The 6,000-nt window shown below is 34.4% G+C and overlaps 1 pseudogene; it reads left to right on the top strand.

Annotated features, from left to right (window-relative positions):
• The first annotated feature begins 526 nt into the window (after positions 1 to 526).
• Positions 527 to 2,008, top strand: LOC120180181 (annotated as a pseudogene).
• The last annotated feature ends 3,992 nt before the right edge of the window (positions 2,009 to 6,000 follow it).

Here is a 6,000-nt window from a genome sequence, read left to right as displayed (position 1 = left end):
TTTCAAATCAATCAAGGGTAAGTAATTAGGATCGAAACTTTACCTTTTAATTTAACTTGTTATTTTTCTTACCGAAAGGGCGGTTCAAGGGTGCTAATCCTTCCTTGACCGTAACCGACTCCCGAGCCCGACATATTTATGGTAAGACGCAGATCAGGTAAGAAATAGGGTATCCGATCAACCCATTTATTTTTAAATAAATGATCGGTGGCGACTCCAATCCACATTTTTCAAGTCAAAACCCAATTCCGGGACCAAACCGAAAGACGGTTACGACACCTATCATAAACTTTTTAAAAGCATCAAATGAATTTTCGTGATAATCACTCATATTTATTTGATTTCTGTGTTTTCTTCAGTCAAGCTTGAATTTCATATTGACAAGATAATACTCATTTTTATGGTTTGAATGAACATTAAAATATTTTTTATTTAATAAATGGTAATTTGAAATTTGAATAGACTAATGATAAGCAGATTCCATCGCAATCTTAGGCCTCGTCTTAAAGGCGAAATAAATACAGCATAATTTCTTAAATAATCATAGATTGAATATTTTATTTCCAACTATACTCCCACTTCAAATGTGTTGTGGCTATAAATTCTTAAACTTGGATTAGACTTTCATTTCCTCAAGGCATCTTCTAATAATAATAGCATTCCCCAGAAAGAGAGAGAGGGGGGGGGGGGAGGGAGAGAGAGAGAGGGATGGAGATTAATGAAAAAGGATTCCTAGAGGAATTATTAGCTCTAAGAAGAGACAACTGGGACACAGTTCCAACAGAAATGGATGACCTTTTCTCTAATGGCTTCAAATTCGATTGCTTTGATGATGAAGCAGCATCTACTGGTTTTCTTCCTGACTCCATCTGCCAAGAATTTACGCTACCATTCGAGCAAGATTTGAGTTTCAACTTCAACGAAGTCTACGACGGTCCATTTGGTGACGAATTCTCGGCAGCAACGCACGTGACAGACACATCGAACAGCACACTCGATCCACCACCGTTTCCGGTTCAAGAAGATTATCACTGGTTGAACATGGTGGAGGAAGCAGAATCCGGCTTCCTCGTTGACGAACTTTACATGTTGAATGCCCAAGCAGCTGCTTTTTGCAAAGCTGAGCCTATTCAATCACCTGAAGCGCCAGTTTTCAACGTGGGGACCTGCAGTACTACAGACAGCAACAATCGAACCAAGAAATTAAAGGGTCAGCCGTCGAAGAATCTAATGGCGGAAAGACGGAGAAGAAAGCGGCTAAACGACCGCCTTTGGATGTTGAGATCAATCGTTCCTAAGATAAGCAAGGTAAGACATCAATGAGACAGCCGTTTAGTGTCAAAATGAAAGTTGTTTTTTTAAAGCGGACTAATCTGGTTTTTTCTGTTTCCATTGATGTTTTAACAGATGGATAGGACATCCATACTTGGAGATACCATAGAGTACACGAAGGAGCTCCTCGAGAAGATCAAAGTTTGCAGCAGGAGATCGAAGCAGGCTCAAATGAGTTAAACATGTCTCACATTTTCAATGAAGTTAAACCAAATGAAATCTCGGTCAGAAAGACGCCAAAGATGCTGAATTTTTTCTTCAACCTTTTAGGTGAAACCTTATTTCCAAACCCTGAATTGAAGTCCCTAAACTTGTTTTCTTACAGTTTGAGGTGGAAAGAAGGAATTTGGATACGAGGATTGAGATTTGTTTCTCGGGGAAACAAGGATTTTTGTTATCGACTTTAACAACGTTGGAAGCATTAGGCCTTGAGGTTGAACAGTGTGTTATTAGTTGCTTCAACGATTTTGCAATGCAGGCATCCTGCTCAGAGGTAATAATAATGATTAAAAAAACAAAAACAAAATTGTTAATGTCTCTGAATTAGTTAAGTTCTTACAGACATTTTGGTAATTAATGCAGGACTTGAAACAGAGAGCAGCAATAAGTTCTGAAGCCGTAAAGCAAGCATTGTTTAGAAATGCTGGCTATGCAGGAAGATGTTTCTAGGAACAAAATTAAAGGACAAAACAGCTTTTTGTTTTTATTTAATTTTAGTTTTTGTTTCCGATTTATCTGTAATTTGTTGAATGAGCTTTTGAATTGCGATTCTATATTGGCATTTTCTCTCCTCTTTTTCTCATCCAAATTTAAGTATGTGATTTGAAGAGCTTCAAGAGACTGATTAGCATATCTCATGCATTAGACCAAGTAAAATTAAAATGTGATCATATCTTTTAAAAATTTTAAATCTTTTACATAAAATAAATATTTTTTATATTTATTAATTGATGATCTAATTTCATTACCTTAAATTTTTAACATAAATTTTTACATTTATGAGGCGTTTGGATGGGGGAATGTGGGATTCTCATGGGAATGAAATTCACATTCCCCCATTTGGTTAGTCCGGAAATCTCATTCCTGATAATATAAGATTACCAATAGTAGCTTTTTTGGGGTATGTTACCGGAAATGTAATTACCTCCCTTTCCTTAGGTATTGTTGGATTACCGACATTTTGGACTAAAATGTCCTTAAATTTTTTTTTCTTTTCAAAAATATCATTCTTCTGTCATTGAATAATAAAAATTTTACGAATGTTAAATTACAAATTTATCCTAAACTATTTTAGATTTACAAAAAAAAATATATAATTAAAATTTTATATGAAGTTCAGAGGTTAAAATAAAATTTTACCCTTTCATTAAACCTTTTTATATTTTTAATTTTGTAAAAAAAATTATATAAATTTTATGAATTTAATTTTTTTTTAAAATATATAAATATTTTTCAACTTGTTAAAAAAATAAATATATAATAAGGATAATTTAGTCAAATATATATTCAAATAATATTTTATTTATTTAACCAAACACGGTAATCTTATATTCTTGCTAAACCAACCAAACACAAAATACAACATTCCTAGTAATCATATTCCCTGATAATCTTACATTCTCACCGATAATCTTACATTCTCACCGATAATCTTATATTCCATAAATCAAATTCACACTTAAAGATAAAATCTTGCACCTGTCTCATTGATTGTCATAATGCTTTGTTTCCGGGCTTTAAGTTGCGGATGTTTCGTGGTTTATGCAGGCATAATGGTGTTGACATATGCCGATAAATGACAAGAAATAGAGTTCCAAAAGAACAGAAAAATCATTGAGATCGAGTGTGAAGCCTACAGATTTTATTGGGGATATTTGCAAGCAAATCTGTCTTGGGGTGCGAGCCCAAAACAAATACACGTGTATGTATATGGAAACAAATCAATTTTACTCGTTTTCTATGACAAAGTAATAATTAATGAACAAATAGATAATTTATTTGTTTAATATAAAAATAAGTATTCTCTAGTCTAAACTATTTTTTAATCAATTTAAATGTTTAATTTTAGATACATAAACTGTTATGATCTGTTAAATTCCACCATTAAATGACATGTGTCATCTTTATAAAATTTTAAAAATTTATATTTAAAAAACTTAAAAATATTATTTTTAAAACCCTATTTTTTTTGCTAAAATTATAAAAAAAAGTAACTCCTTAAACCCAGACTATGCATTACAACCAGATCTAGCGAATTATAGTAAAAATTTCCAAAACATTCTTCGATAATGTAAATTCATATTATAAATAACATCTTTAAAAACATAGTTAATAACAATAAAATCCAAACAAATAAATGTAAAACCATAAATGACTGAGTAAAATAAAATATATCCTAATTAGTATTTCAGTAATCTAACATCAGTAACAAAAGTAATAATAGTTGTAAAAATAAGTATTTCAAAATAAATGCACATGTCACCGAAGAATTAAGGCAATTCAAAAGATAAAAATATTCAACAAAATGTATTAAATGAAATGTGTCGATCCTCCAAATGTCAGGTTCGGGTAGTCTATCCAAATGTATCTGAAAGGAAAAAGTATGGGGAACTGAGCTAGGGAGCTCAGTGTGTTCCAATAGAACAAGTAAAATGTAATGGGTAAAATAATCAAGAAGTAGTTTAGTAAAGTATCATAAAAGTCATAGTGAAGTTAAATTTTAAAACTCATAACTACCCTCCTCCGTACACCAAAATGCAGTTTCCTAGAACCACATCCATAAGAACTTATCATATACCTACTGGGTATAGGAGCCAACCTAAGGGAGCATCTTGGGGCATGAAAGCCTACCCAAAAAAGTTCTTGAGGCCTCGTAGCCTACCCAAGGGTCATCTTAGGTCTATAAAGAATTACCAGTTTGATCAAAGTTGAACATTCATACTCAAGTATTCTACCCAAAACAATATTTGGATCCCCGAGCTTGGACCTCTCCATGCATGGAAAAAATCTCCACTAATCCAGATTGATTCCTCTCGTGTTAAAGATTTTTCTTTTACCGATGGCTCTTGGAATTGGAATGCTATATGCCACGTTATTCACCCCTTGGCCATATTGTATTTTTATGGAATTAAGCCTCCGATCGCCTCTGCTTGTAAAGATGTGTACTACTGGAACCATGGAGTGCACAAACGCTTCACTGTTAAAAGTGCCTACATTCAAGTGACTAAGAATATTCTGCACTAGCGTGATCCCAAATGGAAGGCAATTTGGCATCTAGCTGTCCCCGAAAGAGTGCGTTGCTTCATTTGGCTAACAATCTGGGATAAAATCCTCACCAATGTCAATCGCTATAAACGACGAATTGCCCACGACCCAATTTATTTTGCTTGCAATGTGATGGAGGAATCCTCTATCCATATTCTCCGAGAGTGCCTGACGGTAAGACACCTTTGGTTTAATATCCTCAATGGTCATGATACCCCTGGTTATTCAACTTGCAGGTGGAAGACTAGTTCACAAAAAACTTGAAGATTAATGCATTCCACCCGACCTTTGGAATCCCATGGAATATCTTGTTTGCCTATATCCTTTGGCATACATGGAAGAGATGTAACGATAAGATTTTCAATGGAGTACGAGGCAATGCAAGCTTCATCCATCATCAGACTCTCCAACTTGCCAAGTATGCTACACAAGCATCACATGACTCAAGTGCAAGGAGCATCATTATTGAAACATAATTCAATGCTCACCAGCTTCGAGAGATTGTATTTGCGTTAACACGGATGGTGCCGTTAGAGTGGAGTGTTCAACTGCAACCGGCTGTGTTTTTCGAGATTATCTTGGCAACTTCCTCTTCGGATACAACAAGTATATTGGATCTATTTATGTCATTACTGCCGAACTATGGGGGCTCTTGAAGGGCTCAACCTTGCATAGTCATATGGTTTTGAGAAGATCCAACTTCAATTGGATAGCTCGGATGCCTTTCATCTTCTGAAAGATGCATCCTCTGGCAGCCCCTATTTCTTAGTAAGTGAGATTGCTACGCTACTCAACCAAGCTTGGTTCGTGGACTTCAAGCTCATCTGACGTGAAGCTAATATGGTAGCAGATTTCTTAACAAAGATTGACGATAGCAGTGATGGCCAACTAGTCTTATTCGACTCTACACCGATTCCAGTCGATGATCTTCTTATGCGAGATATCACGGGTCTTTCATTTGTCCTAATGGGACATGCCTAGTTTATTCAATTAGGCTCATTTAAAAAAAAAAAATCCAAATATGATTGAAACATATACACGTACGGTACTAACATTTTTCACTGAATCAATTTTAATAGTTAAAAAGTTCCGTAAACTTTTGAATCCAGTTATGAAATTTCATCATTAATGTTACAGTATCTCAAAGTGGATCATTAGACATTGAGATTTGCGACCCATGTATTCCTAACCCTTCGTTCGGACAAACCCAAGACAACTCTTTTTTTCTCTTTCATTTTAATATTTATTTTAAGAAATATGTTGAACGTTCTCTCTGTCATCAAAATCTCCTTTATTCAAGTGCATCATCGTCATCACCCAAAATAGGGATGATACTTGAACTCGAAGGATTACAATCCAACTTTATTTTATTGGATGAGATTTTTTATTGAAAAAATTGAGTTC

This window comes from Hibiscus syriacus, unplaced genomic scaffold, assembly GCF_006381635.1.
Source record: "Hibiscus syriacus cultivar Baekdansim isolate YM2019G1 unplaced genomic scaffold, ASM638163v2 tig00112491_pilon, whole genome shotgun sequence".
NCBI lineage: Eukaryota > Viridiplantae > Streptophyta > Magnoliopsida > Malvales > Malvaceae > Hibiscus > Hibiscus syriacus.
The sequence above is the reverse complement of the archived record's forward strand: the minus strand, read 5'-3'. Positions and strand labels throughout refer to the sequence as shown.